Source organism: Prionailurus bengalensis, chromosome B1, assembly GCF_016509475.1.
Source record: "Prionailurus bengalensis isolate Pbe53 chromosome B1, Fcat_Pben_1.1_paternal_pri, whole genome shotgun sequence".
Classification (NCBI taxonomy): domain Eukaryota; kingdom Metazoa; phylum Chordata; class Mammalia; order Carnivora; family Felidae; genus Prionailurus; species Prionailurus bengalensis.
Window position 1 is genome coordinate 122,160,669 of NC_057344.1, and position 18,830 is coordinate 122,179,498.

The following is an 18,830-nucleotide window of genomic DNA, read 5'->3' on the forward strand; positions in this document are numbered from 1 at the left end:
TAGTATTGCCTTGGTGGCAAATCCCGACAATGTCAGTAAAAGGGAAGAGTAGTAGAGGCCAATCTTACTCATTAATACACATAGAAAACTTTCTGGAGTATTAGCAACTCAGAAACAGCAATGTATGAAAAGAATACTATATCATGACAAAATTGGGTTTATAGGCAAATTAAAATTTCGGTTTGACATTTAAAGTTTTTTTTAATGTTTATTTGTATTTGAGGGACAGAGAGAGACAGAGCATGGGGTGGGGGGGGGGGGGTAGGCAGACAGCGAGGGAGACACAGAATCCGAAGGAGGCTCCAGGCTCTAAGCTGTCAGCACAGCTGACACGAACCCAAACCGGGAGATCATGACCTGAGCCGAAGTTGGACGCTTAACTGACTGAGCCACCCAGGCGCTCCTTCACATTTAAAAATCGATCAATTTAAGTTAGTTAAGTCAAATTCCCAGCAGACATATACTTCATAACTTCTAAACTAACTAAAGCAAATAAGAGAATTTTAAAAATCTTGATAAATCCAAAAAGACAGAAACTGATGGAGGGAGGGGAAAGCATGGAGAAAGAGAACACAAAATAAGATTGTGCAATTCATTTCAAATATACAAGCGGTCATCACACAGACGAATGCACTAACTTGCCAGGTAAAACAGTTTGTCAGATTAGAAAAAAATCAAGACCTAGAAGTACCAGCACATTATTTAAGTATATGGAAGTAATAACAGTAAGAAGTGAAAAAAAAAATTGTCACCTGTGAGGAGCTGTATTAGGGACAAAGTAGTTGTGGACCTAGGAACTTTCTTCCACTTTAAAATATTTAACTAAGGGGTGTCTGGGTGGCTCAGTCGGTTAAGGTTTCGACTTCAGCTCAGGTCATGATCTCACAGTTCGTGGGTTCTAGCCCGACGTTGGGCTCTGTGCTAACAGCTCAGAGATCCTGCTTCGGATCCTGTGTCTCCTCTCCCTCTCCCTGCTCCTCCCTTGCTCACACTCTGTCTCTCTCTCTCTCAAAAATAAATAAACATTTTAAAAAATTAAAACTTTTAACTAAATATTTAGGAATATCTACATGTCACTACTAATATTTATCAATATCTAGGTCTCATCCACTTCCAAATATTCCAACTATTTTCTCATTTTAAAAGTTTACTTAAAAGTTTTTTGCTTATCTGATTTTTAATGAGTTTGAGTTTTGGTTCTTCTGTATTGCCTCATAACTATGGAAACAAATTCCGTGCCAAGGAGTCTTAGAAAAAGTAAAGTCAGATTCTAGCTCCCAACAATTTCTGAAAGAAAATTGCTTATAACAGACTGCTGTTTAAAAAACTAAGTTTTGGGGCGCCTGGGTGGCGCAGTCGGTTAAGCGTCCAACTTCAGCGAGGTCACAATCTCGCGGTCCGTGAGTTCGAGCCCCACGTCGGGCTCTGGGCTGATGGCTCAGAGCCTGGAGCCTGTTTCCGATTCTGTGTCTTCCTCTCTCTCTGCCCCTCGCCCGTTCATGCTCTGTCTCTCTCTGTCCCAAAAATAAATAAACGTTGAAAAAAAAAATTTTTTTTTAATTAAAAAAAAATAAAAAACTAAGTTTTCCTTATTTGCTGACAAGGATCATAGCATCTTTGGGTGCTATGAACTCTGGTGATTTCAGAGACTCAAGCAAAAAGAAGTCAAAGATCTTATTTCAACTTCGGTGGTAATCACTGATCCTCATATTTATGTGAGTACCTGTAAATCGATCGGTGTATCTAAGTGTACTGTAAGAAACTTTCCAAGAAATAAGATAGAAAATGAGAGTCTGAGCGGAGAGGGATTATGTATAAAATACATAAACTTACCAGTAATTTTTCCTGCATTGTGGGGGATTGGTGTTTATGTGTCAGAGGGGCCAAGTGATCTGAGGAAGAAACTTTTATATTCTCTTTATTTAAAAAAAAAAGTGCAATATTTCTATCAATAGAAAAGACACTATAGATGAAATAAGATAAATTATTTTAAACAATAATAAAGCACAAACACTTACATAATATTTGCCACATGTCATATCCTCTGATCTAAGTGATTTTTATATAAATTCATTAAATCTTCACAACCTATGAGGGAGTTGCTAGAATTATCCTCATTTCCGAAACGAGGAAACTGAGAGGAGAGGTTAATAATTTTACGAATTCACCCAGGTGGTAAGAAGCCGAGCCAGGTTTGAACGCAGGCATATGGCGGCAACATTTGTGCTCCGAACCACTGTGATGTAAAGGTAACCCAGAAACACTATGGAAAGTTGAGAAAGTAGAGGGAAAAGTCACCCATAACCTCTTGATTCTTATGTAACTATTGCATAATGTTACCACCTTTTCACTATTCATGATTTTGTATCATGATTACTACGGTACATAGTCTGTCCTTGGGTTTTATCAGTTAACATATTATAACTATTTTTTCCATGTTTTTGTATAATTATATTTCAGTTTATGTCTTCATATTATTCAAACCCTGTGGATGGAGTAATTCATTTAACTACTCCATTAGTGGATATTGGCTGCTCCAATATTTTTCTATTGTATATTTATATAACCCTACCCTCAGCATCGTCGTGAACACAGCTTTTACCACATTTCTAATTATTTCCTTGGGAAATATGTCCAGAAGTGGAATTATTGAGTAATCAAAAGTTAGTTTTATAATCTACATTTTTTTCTTTAAAACACCTATAATACTTTTAAGTTTCCCAAGCTTTCTGTGTTACTAGGTTGTTAGCCCTTAAAATTAGTCGTAGGCTAAATCCCTCCCATGCAAGAGCTTTGCTGTCAATGACCTACCAGCTCCACATCAGGCTAACAGATTAGAAGCTCCAATTTGTAACCTTATTAAAAATCATTAATCTTTCTTTTTTAATCCGGCAATAATGTTATCAAGTTTCTTTACTTGGCACGCAGGATTTTATACAGAAGAATACAATTTCCGCCAGCATAACGGAGTCCTTTTGTTTTGCCAAAGGAAGATTGAAACTGGTGATTTTCATCATTGAGGTGATTCTCTGGAGAGGTTTCCTAGCCCCAGCAGGATGAAGCAAAGCCACCATGAAACTATACCCATTTTAATTGTACTCGTTCTGCCCTAAAAGCTGACAAGTAAACCTCTGGAGAGCTAAGCATTTGAACCACCTTTGATTTTAATGTACGGAATTACCGAATCAACACAAACTCACACAGTAGCCTTTTTGCTCTAGGCCTGGTGTTTGTAAAATTGCAGAGAAGACAATTTTGGAACTGAAGAAGAACTTAAAAATATTCACCTGTCCAACTCCTTATTTTATAGGTGAAGAACATGAGGCCCAGAAAGTTGAACATGTCTCTTTTAGACACACACAGAGAATTTAATGGCAAAGTCAGACTGGAACTGAGCGTCCTCACGCCTATTTCCTCTGTCTCTACTTTTGAGATTTGAGAATTGGTACCCAAGAACTCCAGGAAGACCTAATTCTGGAAAGAGGAAGGACCTTCAGTCGTAGGAATCAGGATCGAGACTATATGATATTACCATTTTCAGTAAAGAAGAAAAGGTAGCTCAATAAACTTGTCGACGTGTCGGTCATCACATGGCCAAGATAATACGACCATATTAATTCATTTAGGTCACAGCATTTATGATCGGGGTATGGCAGTACACAGTGAGTGATAATTGGTCTTTCCCAAATATGTAAGATAGAGCTAAGGATGAAACCAGTTTTAAGGAGTTATTATATTCCCAAAGGAATGATTCATTAATATAGGCATAGGCTGAATCTAAATTTTTAACCAGTAAAAGGCAAAACAGGCGAAGAGCTGGCAGGAAGTTTGGAGAGGCTCCACCATCACCGTAATGCGGTACTACTGAGAATAAGTGGTCTGTAAACCAGTAACATCAGCTTCACCTGGGAGCTGGTTAGAAACACGAAATCAGCGCCACCACCACCAGCACCCCTGACCTATCTGCAAATAGAGCCCAAGAATCTGTGTTTTAACAAGCTCTCCAGGTGATTCTGATGCACATTCAAGTTTAAGAAGCATTGTTCCCATAGCAATATTCTCAACCTTTTTGCACATTGAGATGGCACGGGGAACTTTTAAAAATACTCAAGCCTGGGGGCGCCTGGGTGGCGCAGTCGGTTAAGCGTCCGACTTCAGCCAGGTCACGATCTCGCGGTCCGTGAGTTCGAGCCCCGCATCGGGCTCTGGGCTGATGGCTCAGAGCCTGGAGCCTGTTTCCGATTCTGTGTCTCCCTCTCTCTCTGCCCCTCCCCCATTCATGCTCTGTCTCTCTCTGTCCCAAAAATAAATAAACGTTGAAAAAATTTAAAAAAAAAAAAAATACTCAAGCCTGAGTCCCATCCCAGATTCATATTTAATTGGTTTGGGGTGTAGCCTGGGTATTATCATGGTTGAAAGACAATACTCCCAATAATTCATTTGAAGCATCTGTGTTGGCTCCCTTTTATAAAATTATTGAAAATAAACCTCAGCCTAGCCAGCTCCCCTAAGGTTTAGAACAGGAAAATCGAGGGGCACCTGGGTGGCTCTGTTGGTTAAGCATCCAACTCTTGGTTTCAGTACAGGTCGTGATCTCACGGTTTGTGGGTTTGAGCCCTCTGTCCAGCTTTGCACTGACAGCACAGAGCCTGCTTGGGATTCTCTCTCTCTCTCTCTCTCTCTCTCTCTCTCTGCCCCTCCCCCCGATGCTCTGCATCTCTCTTTCAAAATAAATAAAAATAAACTTAAAAAAAAAGAACGGGTGAATCCAAAGTGAGTAAATACAATACAACCATTAGAATATAGACATAAATATAGACATGTAGCAGAACTTCCATTTTTATTCATTCTAAATGTCAATGTTTTAATATTTATTTTTGCCTCTGTATATGCTCTCTATAGCATTAATACACAACACGTGTGTAAAATTTAGAACTCTTACAATAAATACAGAGGATGCATTTCTCTCATTATCAGAGCTCATAATATTGAATGATGGCTTTTAAAATGGCATGCGCATGAAAATCACCTGGGAAGCTTGTTCAACTACAGATTCCTGGGGCTTCCTGCCAGAGATAAACTCAATTCGCCTGAGTTTGTGGCCCAGAATCTCCACTACAAGACACAGCCCAGATGATTCTTATGTAAATACTCCATAGACCACTGTTTAAGAAACACTCATTTAGAACCGGGTCCTGTTTTAGTTACGGCAAAGATAGAGCTGTCTGGGAAGGCAGAACACCCATTCAGGACCTCCAAGGGTGGTAGGCCCTCCAGGGGATAATCACAGTCAAAGGTACAAACCTCAGCTCTGAAGAAGAGCGGCACACTCCCAAGGGATTCGCTTCCCGAGGCTAACCCTGGTTACAAAGACACTGTGTCATCAGGAATATCAATCGATAGCTCTATGAGGAGAAATGTAACTTTTAGTCGTGGATCGTATTGTTGCCAGTACACCTGCAGAAAGCCAGTGGAATGCAAACTTATAATAATAAATTTGCTTCTTTAGCCTAGAATCAGAGCAAGGAGAAATAATTTTAACAGAAACTTGTAATCGTTGCTGCCCTCAAAATATGATAGAAGATATACTGCCAAGAGGAGAGGAAGAATCAGACCAAATATAAATATAAATGAAATAAACACACCAAGTTAATGCCTATTTATTTATTTTGAGATAGAGAAGTCACGCACGCACATACGAGGAGGTGGAGGGGCAGAGAGAGAGGGAGGGAGAATCCCAAGATATAGCAAGAAAGAAAACTATTAACTAATGTCTCTTATTAGTAAAAATTTTAGCAAATCAAATTCAGTGCAGAGCTTAACCTGGGGCTCTATCTCCCAAACCATGAGACCGTGACCTGAGCTGAAATCAAGAGTTGGATGCTTAACCTACTGAGCCACCTAAGCACCCAAACATACCAATTTAAAGATAAAGATTGTCAAACTGTACTAAACAAAACCAACTATAGGTTTCCTACAAGAAATCCACTTACAAACAGTTTAAAAGTAAAAAGATGTAATAAGATTTACATGTCAACCCTAATCAAAAGAAAGGGGGAGTGGCTATATTAATACCTGATTATATATTTTGGACATTAACCCCTTATCCAATACATGATTTGCAAATATTTTCTCATGTTTTATAAGTTGTCTTTTCTTTAGTCATTCCTTTCCCTGTGCAACTTTTGTAGTTTGATGTAGTCCCATATGTTGTTGTTGTTGTTATTTTAAGATTAATAACATTGGCAAATCCCTGGCCACACTTAAGAGAGACAGACAGACAGAGACAGAGACAGAGAGTATGGCAAAAACTTAAATATCTAGAATTTAAAAGGAGATACCACAACAGAAGTTAGAGAAATTAAAAAGATAATCTGGGAATGTTATAAACAACTATGCACCAATAAATTTGACAACTTAAGTGAAATAAACAAATACCTTGAAAATTACCAACTTCCAAGTCCTACTCAAAAAGAAATAGAAAATAATTTTCTACTTGCAAATCTTCCCACAAAGAAATCTCAGGACTTAGGTGGCTTCACTGGTGAATACTACCAACATTTAAGAAAGAAAAAAAAAATCCCAGTTCTACACAAATTGCTCCAGAAAATAGAGAAGAAAACACTTCACAAAACATTTCATGAGGCCATCATCGTCCTATAGCCAAAATAGACAAAGATGTGGCAAGAAGAAAAACAATATCTCTCATGAATATAGATACATAAACCCTTAAAATTTTAGCAAATCAAATTCCTGCATAATACATCCTGACAAAGAATGATTTCAGGAATACAAGATTGTTTAAATATACCTTAAGTAATCAAATAGTCATCATACAATGAGACTAAAAAAAGAAAAACTCATATGAACATCTCAACAGATGCAAAACAGGCACATTTCAAAATTCAATACCCGTTTATAGTAAAAACTCCAAACAAACTAGGAATAGAGGAAATCCTCCTCAACTCGATAAAAGGCATTGATGTAAAACCAAAGCTAATTCCATACTTAACGGTAAAAAAAAACTAAATGCTTCCCTCTCTAAGATTGAGAACAAAGCAAGGATATCTACAATATCACTTCTATTAAACATTGTGTTAGATGTCCTAACAAGAGCATTACATCAAGAAAAAGAAATAGGGGCACCTGGGTGGCTCAGTCAGTGGAGCCTCCGACTTTGGCTCAGGTCATGATCTCATGATTCGTAGGTTCGAGCCCCACATCTGGCTCTGTGCTGACCGCTCAGAGCCTGGAGCCTGCTTTGGATTCTGTGTCCCCACGCCCCCCCTCCACCTCTCCCCTGCTTGTGCTCTCTCTCTGTCATTCAAAAATGAATAAACATTAAAAAAATTTTTTTAAGAAAAAGAAATAAAAGTTATACAGATTGGAAAGGGAGATAATATAACTGTCCATGAGCAAAATTCTAAGTAATTTATGAAAACATTTCCAAGTTTAATATCTGAGTTAGCAAGATCACAAGATACACAGTTAACATACAAAAATCTGGGGCGCCTGGGTGGTTCAGTCGTTTGAGCATCCAACTTCAGCTCAGGTCATGATCTCACGGTTTGTGGGTTCAAGCCCTGCATCAGGCTCTGTGCTGACAGCTCAGAGCCTGGAGCCTGCTTCGGATTCTGTGTCTCCTTCTCTCTCTGCCCCTCCCTCGCTTGTGCTCTGCTTCTCAAAAATAAATAAATGTAAAAATAAAAAATAAAATAAAAATTCAAAACTTCATTATAGTTCTATTTCTTAGCAATGAACAACTAGAAATTAAAAACTTTAATGTATCATTTATAATAATATCAAAAATTTGAAATATTAAGGATACAGCCAGCGACATATATATAAGACCGATACTCTGAGAAATGCTGAGAAAATTTGAGAACGCTAAAATAAATGGGAGAAATAAACCATGCTCACGAATCAGAAGTTTGTATTTTTAAGACGTCAATTCTCCAAATCCATCTGTAGCTTCCCTGCAGTCTTTGGCTAAATCCCAACAGACTTTAGCTGATATTATCAAACTGATTCTGGAATTTATATGTAAATTCAAAGGGCCAAAAATAGCTAAAACAATAAGATAAAGAAGAATAAGGGTGGAGGACTTAACACCACCTGATTATAAAACTTAATATAAACCTATAATTAATCGTGAGAGTTTGGTATTGACACAGAAAAAATGAACAATTTTAACATAATAGGGAATCAAGATATAAATATGCACATGTATATAGTTAACTGATTTTCAAGGTAGAGGTTAGGGTAATTTGGTAGAGAATAATTCTATTTCAACAAATGATGTTGGGACCCTGGATTATTGTATGCAATAAAATGAACCTGTATCTTTCTCTCACACCATATGCATATAACTCAAAATAGATTAGAGATGTAAAGATAGATAAAATTTTAAAACTTCTAAAATAAGATACAGGAGAAAATCTGTGTGACCCTGAAGAAGGAACAGATTTGTTTGGTAAAGTATAAAAAAATATGAAATATTTTTAAATGATAGCTAATATAAAATTAAATATATTTACTCTTCAAGAAACACCTTCAAGAATATAAAAAGACAAACCACAGAGTAGGAGAAAACATTTGCAAAACGTATATCTGATAAAGAGCTTGTACTCTGAATATATGTAGAATACTTAAAAGGTGATACTAGAAAGATAGACAACCCAATTTTTAAAAAATCAAAAATGTAAACAGAAAACTCCATCCAATAAGTACATTATAGGATGCTTAGCCCCATTAGTCATTAGGGAAATGCAAATGAAAACCACAGTTACATATCACTACACACCCAAAATAACACCTAAAATTCCAAAAACTGACAATATCAAGTATGGGCAAGGATGAGCAGTCACTGACTCTCATATATCACTAGTCAGAAGGAAAAATGGTGTAACTACTTTGGAAAACAGTCCGACAGTTTTATATTAAATTAAATACATATTTACTACATGACCCAGAAATCTCACTCCTGGGTATATACCCAACTCTACCCCTGCCCCCACCCCCCACCGACACACACACTAAAAAAAAAAGAAACCCATACATCTATATCAAGACTTGTGATGAATCTTCATACTAGTTTTATTCATAACAGCCAAACACTGGAAACAACCCAAATCCATCAGATGGTGGTGGAAAAGCAAACTGTGCTGTGTGTCTATACAATCGATCACTACTCAGAACTAGAAAGAATTACTTATATAGGCAGCAGCATGGATTAATCTGAAAAGCACTTAGCATGCTAAATAAAAGAAGGGAGACATAAAAGACCCTTTGATTCAATTCGTATAAACTTCTATTAAATGATAAAACTGTAGTGACAAGAAGTATAGGATTGGTTGCCAGGGCTGGGACCAGGGAAGAGTGGGACTAAGAGGCACAGAGGAATTTGTTGAGGTGATGGAAATGTTTTATACCTTGATCTGGTGGTGGTTCCACATTAGCATACATTCATCAAAACTCATCAAATGATACACATAAACTGGGTGAACTTTATCACAGGTAGATTATAGTTCAGTGCGGCTTACGGGAAAAAAATCTTTAAAAAAAAGTAGTAGGCATGAGACCCTGGCCATTTCATGTGTTCCTTCCTTCTGGCCACAGGGATTGTTTTGTGAACCGGACTAGCTCTCTTTCTCATAGTTATTTAACCAGTCAGATGTAAGTCTGGAGCTGCTTCTGGCCATCTTGCCATCATGATGGGGAGCTAGCCCGAGAAGGAAACCATATTCTATGCTTTCACATTTAATCCTCTTAACCACCCCCTTGTAATCAGACATAGGCATCATGACTCCACTTTGTAAATAAGAAAACTGAGGGTTGGAGTGGTTCATTTTCCCAAAGTCCCATGACTAGCAAATGGTAAAGCGGTGGCCTGGATCTATAGGATGCCAAATCCCATGCTCGTAACTATTATTCAAGAGAAAAAAGAACCCAACAGAGACCTATAGCTTTAGGTTTTTCCATATACCACTGAACAACACGACATTGTGGCAGCCAAAGACAATTGCTGTATCCTCAGGATATCTAATTTAAGAGAACATTTTGAAAGCACATGACACTCTAAAATCATAGTATCTGTTTACACAAATTGCTAATGTTACTATTCATATGTACATATTTACTAGGCTTTTAAAAATTATTTAAATTGCATCGATAAGAATAGAAGTTGAGAAAATAATTTCAATAGGAGTCAAGACAAATCAGGAAAACAGATTCTTTTGTTTTAAACAAGACTCTCATATACACAAGGAAGCTCACACACACATAATCATGTGAGATGTCCTATTGGATTCTGACACGAAAAAATCGGAGAAACAAGAGCGTCATTAGGTATGTTCAGGGAGAAAAGGACCACAGTATGTTACATTAAACTGGGACACCTGACTGGGTTAGTTTACTGCTATATTTTGAGCAGCATAATAATTTGAATGTCATTGTTATGCAAAGGAAAATGCTATAAGTTTAGCTGTACTGTGGCCATTATGCAAATGTGATCCTTCTGTGTCTAGCCTGGTCTGGTTTGCAAAATTAGATATTCCCCTCCATGTTTCAGAAGCTCACTAAATCATTCTACAATAAACACAAACGCAGAGTAACTGAGAGAGGATAGTTAGAAAAAATCTAATGACTGGGCCTGAGAAAGCAACGTATCTAATGTGGGACTATATTTTCTTTTAGTGATGAAATTGAAAATTACAAGCAAAAAATACCGCTAACTTAACAGATTATAATATGTGGATTTATATATGGCTGCATCTGAACTAAAGAAGCCAACCTATTACGTTCCCAAGGCAAAGAACGTTTGTTCTTTCACATTTAGCACATTAGGACTTTCTATTAGAAATTCCTCATTTCAGGGGTACCTGGGTGGCTCAGTCAGTTAAGTGCCTGACTTCGGTTCAGGTCATGATCTCATGGATTGTGGTTTGAGCCCAACGTCAGGCTCTGTGCTGACAGCTCAGAGCCTGGAGCCTGCTTCCGATTGTGTCTCCCTCTCTCTCTTTCCCCTCCCCTGCTAGCACTCTGTCTCTGTCTCTCTTTCAAAAATGAATACACCCTAAAAAAATTTTTTTAAGAAATTCCTGATCTCAGATGTAAAAGAAGACGCACCTACCAAAGTCACTCGGATATATTCAATTCATTTAGGGGGGACAAAAATCACATTTTATGCATAGTCAGGTTGTAAGAGCAGCTACCATTTGTTGAGCACTTGGTATGTTGCAGACATTATTCTAAATGCTGTATTTGGCACAAAAACAGACACATAGACCAATGGAATAGAATAGAAACCCCAGAACTAGACCCACAAACGTATGGCCAACTCATCTTTGACAAAGCAGGAAAGAACATCCAATGGAAAAAAGACAGCCTCTTTAACAAATGGTGCTGGGAGAACTGGACAGCAACATGCAGAAGGTTGAAACTAGACCACTTTCTCACACCATTCACAAAAATAAACTCAAAATGGATAAAGGACCTAAATGTGAGACAGGAAACCATCAAAACCTTAGAGGAGAAAGCAGGAAAAGACCTCTCTGACCTCAGCCGTAGCAATCTCTTACTCGATACATCCCCAAAGGCAAGGGAATTCAAAGCAAAAGTGAATTACTGGGACCTTATGAAGATAAAAAGCTTCTGCACAGCAAAGGAAACAACCAACAAAACTAAAAGGCAACCAACGGAATGGGAAAAGATATTCGCAAATGACATAACGGACAAAGGGCTAGTATCCAAAATCTATAAAGAGCTCACCAAACTCCACACCCGAAAAACAAATAACCCAGTGAAGAAATGGGCAGAAAACATGAATAGACACTTCTCTAAAGAAGACATCCGGATGGCCAACAGGCACATGAAAAGATGTTCAGCGTCGCTCCTTATCAGGGAAATACAAATCAAAACCACACTCAGGTATCACCTCACGCCAGTCAGAGTGGCCAAAATGAACAAATCAGGAGACTATAGATGCTGGAGAGGATGTGGAGAAACGGGAACCCTCTTGCACTGTTGGTGGGAATGCAAATTGGTGCAGCCGCTCTGGAAAGCAGTGTGGAGGTTCCTCAGAAAATTAAAAATAGACCTACCCTATGACCCAGCAATAGCACTGCTAGGAATTTATCCAAGGGATACAGGAGTACTGATGCATAGGGCCACTTGTACCCCAATGTTCATAGCAGCACTCTCAACAATAGCCAAATTATGGAAAGAGCCTAAATGTCCATCAACTGATGAATGGATAAAGAAATTGTGGTTTATATACACAATGGAATATTACGTGGCAATGAGAAAAAATGAAATATGGCCTTTTGTAGCAACGTGGATGGAACTGGAGAGTGTGATGCTAAGTGAAATAAGCCATACAGAGAAAGACAGATACCACATGGTTTCACTCTTATGTGGATCCTGAGAAACTTAACAGGAACCCATGGGGGAGGGGAAGGAAAAAAAAAAAAAGAGGTTAGAATGGGAGAGAGCCAAAGCATAAGAGACTGTTAAAAACTGAGAACAAACTGAGGGTTGATGGGGGGTGGGAGGGAGGAGAGGGTGGGTGATGGGTATTGAGGAGGGCACCTTTTGGGATGAGCACTGGGTGTTGTATGGAAACCAATTTGTCAATAAATTTCATAAAAAATAAATAAATAAATAAATAAATAATAAAAAATAAATAAATGCTGTATTAACTCATGTAATCCTCACAACAACCTTTATGGGGTAAATAGTGTGCAAGGGCTCCAATTTCTCCACGTCTTCGCCAACACTTGCTATTTTCTTGGTTTCTTTTTTAATATCAGTCATCTGAATGGTTGTGGAATAAGGTGTGTGTTTTAAGTTCCTGGAAGGTAATGGATTCTGTATTTTGAGTCTATGACATATACTGTAGAGAACTGTATCTTGCTTTGAAAGTTTGCCAATGACCATGTCCTCCACTAAGAAAAGAGGGAATAGGCATAAGACACCATAATTTATACCAGATGGCCCCTCAGGCATGTAATCTCATGCTTTATGACCCTGCTCTCTGGCCAACAGCTAATTAGGCCAAAGGACAGTACCTGAGCCACAGGCTGACCAGGTGTTTTGATGCAGAGATTTTCATAAACGGCATCAAACCATATCTCCTCTCTCAGTTTCTCTCCCATAGTCCGTCTCTGTGGTTGCCTCCCTTTAGAGGATAAAACTCACAAACAGGGTCAGGTGGTCCTTAATGGAAGGAGAAGTAGAAGTAGTTGAAACAGAGATGAAGTGTCTGAATTACGGCAGTGATGGAGCATTTGCTGTTGAAATGCCGTTTCAGCATCTGTTGAAACTTGATGAACAATCAGAGCTACCTGTCTTTGCCAATGATGTTCTAGCGATTATATGTGCTTTCTACAGATGCTCCCCATAAACACTGATCTTTGGTGCCTTAAGCAGCCTCTGTTTTTGGCAACCTGAAAATGTCTAGTATGGAGGTTTTACATAAAGAAATAGACTTACTGCGGCACCTGGGTGGCTCAGTGGTTAAGCGTCCAACTTCGGCTCAGGTCATGATGTCATGGCTCAGTTTGAGCCCCGCGTCAGGCTCTGTGCTGATGGCTCAGAGCCTGGAGCCTACTTTGGATTCTGTGTCTCCTTCTTTCTCTGCCCCTCCCCCACTCGTGCTCTGTGTCTCTGTCTCTCAAAATTGAATAAATGTTAAAAAAATTTTTTAAACAAATGCACTTACTAATTAAAGGTAGTATTTTTAGTTGTATGCCATTATAAAATAAGTCATTGATTTTTTAAAAGTAACTTTTAAAAAGATAAATTTAATGAGGTACTTCTGCTTTGCACAACTGTGTTCCTGTTTGCTGTTGTTGTTGTTGTTGTTGTTGTTTAAGGTTTTTTTTTAAGTTTATTTATTTATTGGGGGGGGGGGGCAGAGAAAGGAAGGGAGAGAGAGAATCCCAAGCAAGTTCTGTGTTGTCAGCACAGACCCTGATGCGGGGGGGATCAGTCCCATGAACCATGACATCATGACCTGAGCTGAAACCAAGAATCGGACGCTGAACTGACTGAGCCACCCAGTCCCCCCTGTTCGCTGTTGTGTTGATGTACATCTCAAGATACCTCTTTTACTTACATAGGAAAATCAGAAAGAAGTTATAAATACAAGATAACTGAGAAGAAAATGAGAACAGGATACTTAGCTCTGAATTAGAATTAGCAGAAAGCCAACAGAAAATTTCCAAAATGAATATATCCACAGACAACAGTTACCATATGCTGTCTCTGATTTTAAAATGTCAAGAAAAGTGTTTACTTATATTGAATTCTAATCCCAACTTTTGAAATATTGTTTCCACAAGTCAAATTTTAAACTGAGGGAGAATCCAAAGGCATCCATAGTAATGAGAAAGATATAATTTGCTGTATTCATTTCTTAAATAACATGCATACACGTTAAAAAAGAGACACTTGCCCTTAATTCACACATGCCCCCTGCTCGCACACTTGTTGTAGCGCTTCCCGCCACCCCACCCCACCCCCAAGTTAATTCATTCCATTAAAACAAAAGAACAAATATGTCATTTAAGTGTACCTCTCTCATCTGCTAATGTAGAAGCAATAACAAGGTCTGCACCCGTAGCTTTAAGTGGTGGCAAAATGCGGGGAGATCCAGAGGTCAAGCTACGTTGACATTTAAGTACACAATGAAAATATTGAGCTATTGAAATGTATAGGAACAAGCCCATGGTGTAGATCAGAAATTTCAAACTACGCCTCGATTTCTAAATCTCAGCAGAGGTAAGCTATATCTTCTCCAGGGCAGGCTGTGAGCCAGGCTGACACGCAAAGCATATACCACATTTTGATCCCCATTGGGGGATGAAACCAGACCACAGAAAAACCCCTTGGACAAACCCCTTTCCCAAGTAGGCTAAAAAGTGAAAGATGGTGAACCTTAACATGCTCGATTAGTTTAAACAATTTAAAGTGGGAAGGTGGGTAGGCGTAAATATTGATATACATGTCAACTAACCAGAGTTATGATGCCATCCTGCTTTGAATGGATCTCTTCTAATTAAGGGTTTGGTAGTAATATCAGCAACCATTTGTTAGTATAACAACCATTGTGCCAGCTGCTTTGTCCACATTACCTGATTCAATATCTACAGCAATCCTAGCAGGTGGGAGCTGTGTGCTGCGTTTTATGCATGAAGTTCAGAAATTTGGCCAAAAGCACAAAGCTAGTTAAGTGACAGAAAAGGTATCTAAAACCCACCTTGCCAGACACAAAACCCATCTTTTTCCATTATATCACACTAATTTTCAGAGTAGGTACTAAGTACATAATAATAAAGAATTTAACCAATATCTATTGAATAAAACATGCCAAAATCTCCAGTCACAAAATGTTATCTGCTCTGTGAAAGATGCAATTTGTATTTTTACACTACTTTGGTTCCTGGCTCGATGTGCGCAAACAAGAATTTAAAAGGCAAATGAATTCTATCTACCACTTCTTAGCATATATTATTCTGTTTTCAGCACAGAGCGGTTTCTTTATCTCTTTGTCTTACTTTCTCTCCAGTAAACTGTGAATTCCCTTGTCTAGACCCCAGGCACTTCTTTCATAAACAGCTATAACACCAATCCTCTAACGCCATAGCCAAAGCTGTCTTTCACGCCTGCCACTCTCACATTGTGCTTGGATAAGAAATCCCAAAGGTTTTCCATGGCTCTACCAATTATGCCAATGGGGGCCGTTCCCTTCAGGAGCTCACTCCACCTTACCTGTCTGTTCCCTCTGCTGCTATAATCCAGCTGAATTATGCATTTCATATCACAGAAGTTGCAATACATCCTCTATCCCAGACAAGTTTGTTTCCTTACATCCATTGTCACCCCAAAGATTCATACAAACTGCTCCAAGTTATATTTGCAGCAAGGTTACCAAAAAGAGAGACACGCAAGGTTGGCAAAGGGCTTTTGTGCCTTTTATGAAGTCTTTTGAACAGTTCCATTTCACTGTTCACCCAAGAGAATCCCTCTTCACAATATTATTGAGTTTGGTGATCTGATTGAGGCTGAGAGGCCATTCCAAATGGATTTACCAAAACAGTTTTTCTTCTGAGGCAGACAAGTGACACTATTCTAACAAGAGGAGTGTTCCAGTTAAAAGAGAAGCTGGCCTTTGGCTTGCCCTATACCCTCTATTATCAACATTCTTCCTTGATTTCAAGTATATACTTCAAAGAGAATCAGCTCCAGTGGAGAGCTGGGAGATGGCCCTCCTCTGATCCAGGCAATGTTTTTTTCTAGTCACAGCCACTCCTCTGCCAGACTGCAGAGTTTGTTCATTTATTCTACGTGAGTGCCAACACGACAGCCAGGAAAGCCACCTCAACTACACCCAACAGTTCACCATTGGAATCACATCACAATGTGTGTTAGGATGTTTGCAGTATCTCTCACGCTCTTTTTCCTAGGATTGTAATCTGTAAAGCCACCATAAGCCAGAACAGCCAGTGTCCATATTTGTCACTTTGTGGAAAGGACTTGCCTAAAAAAGGAAAGCAACACAAACTAAAGCCAAGAGGAGAGAACCCTGCCAACATCATGTGAGCTCTTGGAATCAACCATGCCTGGTGACAGAATTATCCCTTGGACTTTCTAGTGATGCAATAAATCCCTATGCTTTTTCAGCTTAAGTAAGGTTAGTTGGAATATTTTTGTCACTTGAAAATGCATGAGCTCTAAATAATGAACAGAGTGGAGTTAAGAGGGAAGAAGACTGCCCGAGGTGTATTTCCCAGTAGGAAACAGATGGCACTCTCAAATTGGAAATTTTTAGAGGATTTTTTTAAATTAAGGTCCTACTTACAAAGGTGTAGGTAGGGTGGTTCTGAACCAGAAGGGTTGTGCAGTAACTCAGAACTGGTTAGAACAGTGCTATCATTACCCATAGGCCTAAAAGGACAAGGGAAAGGACCAGTTATCAGGACATAAAAGAAAAGAGTCATATAGAAAAAAGTTAAATTACCTTGAAATAAACAGTGATGTTGAGTCAAATTTAAGCTAATTTGCAATGATTTCACAAGAAAAGAGCCATGGGAATAAATGCTCACTCTCATTCTGATCGCCTGCCTGGGATCTCTACTGGCCATCCTCAGCTGAAAGCCAGAGAAGCCCGGGATGTAGCCCACACAAACCATTCTTCCAGGGCAGAGATCAAAATTTAGAAGGGTGAAAGTTGATCTGTAATTTCACATGGAATATATTCAACAAAACCTACATGTTTTGCCCCTCACCATTCATTTTTTTTCCTTCATCCAGTTGAAAACTACATGTTCTCATCTTGGGAGACCTATGAAATCCCATCAGCTGTTAACATTACCATGGAGTAATAATGACTCCATCACACATGTCTTTCAAGGTCACCACTGAGTGTGAGTGTTGTGTAATGTTTGTCCTTCTTCATCTGGTGCCAGCAAAGCATGGAGATCTACCCATAAATCAGGCCCATGCTTTGCTTCCACAATTAAGTAGTCATTTTGAACTCTCCATGCAGTCATAAGTGTGGATGAGGAAAAGATGACAAAACAAGAGAAGCAAATACAATATGAATCTGCTCCTAAAGATTGATGAATATGCTCAGGACTGGATGTGCGGATACTATTTCAATTTTATTGTTTATGTCCAACTTTAAATTCTGTTGGTCAAAAAATACTTTATATATAATGTGAAGTTCAGATTGCATAGTAATTTTATATCCCATGGTCAAATGGTTAGTGTCTATCAGAACCAGCTAGCAAGCCAGGAGTTATTTTTCAAATGGAAAATATTTGTCAGTAAAGAAGGACATGGCCTCATTCCAGAAGCCTGTGCTGTGATTTTCGTACTGAATTTGCCAGAGGCTCAAAGAGCATCTCTCTCTGCCACAAATACTTCCTTTATTTATAGTGTCCCATATTATTAGGTCCAGATAGCAGAGTAACCTGCATTGCAACTTAGACCTGCCACAGAGCCCTTTCTTCCTAGAGGTCCCACTCAAAAATTGTAACCTTATGATTTGCCAATAAATGAGGGAGAGGACCATCCCCAAATATATGCATTGGCTGCAGAATCCTAACTGGTTTTAGATGCATACCATTTTCTAAGTGGTGAGTGTCGGGTAAGGTGTAGTAGCTTTTCAGAAAAGAGATCACATTATGCTTACCAGACAACACATATTTTAGACCCTGAAACATAACAGATTTTAACCGCTAGAATGCATACATCTTATTAAGATATCTTGAGTGCTTTATACTTCCTACTTACCAGACCCAGCTAACAGTGTCACCATTATGGAGTATAGTAGATAAGTGAGATGTTCAGTAAAATAACAAGATGATGAAGGCCCATCTAGATTATAACACAGAGTAAGAGAGTGGCACAGCCCTTGGGCAAAATACTGAAGGTATACTGTAGTCTCTGCCATGTAAATGCAAACTGCTTCTGATCTCCCTCACTTATTAAAATAGAATCCCAGCACAGCTGCAAATATAATCACTACATGGTTAAGTTTGCTTATAGGCTACTATTATTCTCCATAATACATCTGGCTTTTGTATCAATCAAATAGGCTAATGTTAAGTAATATATGGCAAGCGTAACCATTTTATTTCTCAAAATTTGTATAGTGATACTAATCTCTACAATATCTCCAGGAATTGAATATCATTTTTGATCTTATGGGAAGAGGGAGGGAAGGGTTGGAAGTAGTTTCAGGGATTTCTATTCAATCTTTTCTACCATCATATCTCCCCACTTCATAGGTCAAAATGTCAATATGGGTATTTTGCCTCTTCCTG

General features: G+C 38.7%; 1 pseudogene; it reads right to left on the reverse strand.

The window, feature by feature from the left end:
- Positions 1–13,154, reverse strand: part of LOC122469113 — a 47,735-nt pseudogene extending 34,581 nt beyond the window's left edge.
- Between the last annotated feature and the right edge of the window lie 5,676 nt (positions 13,155–18,830).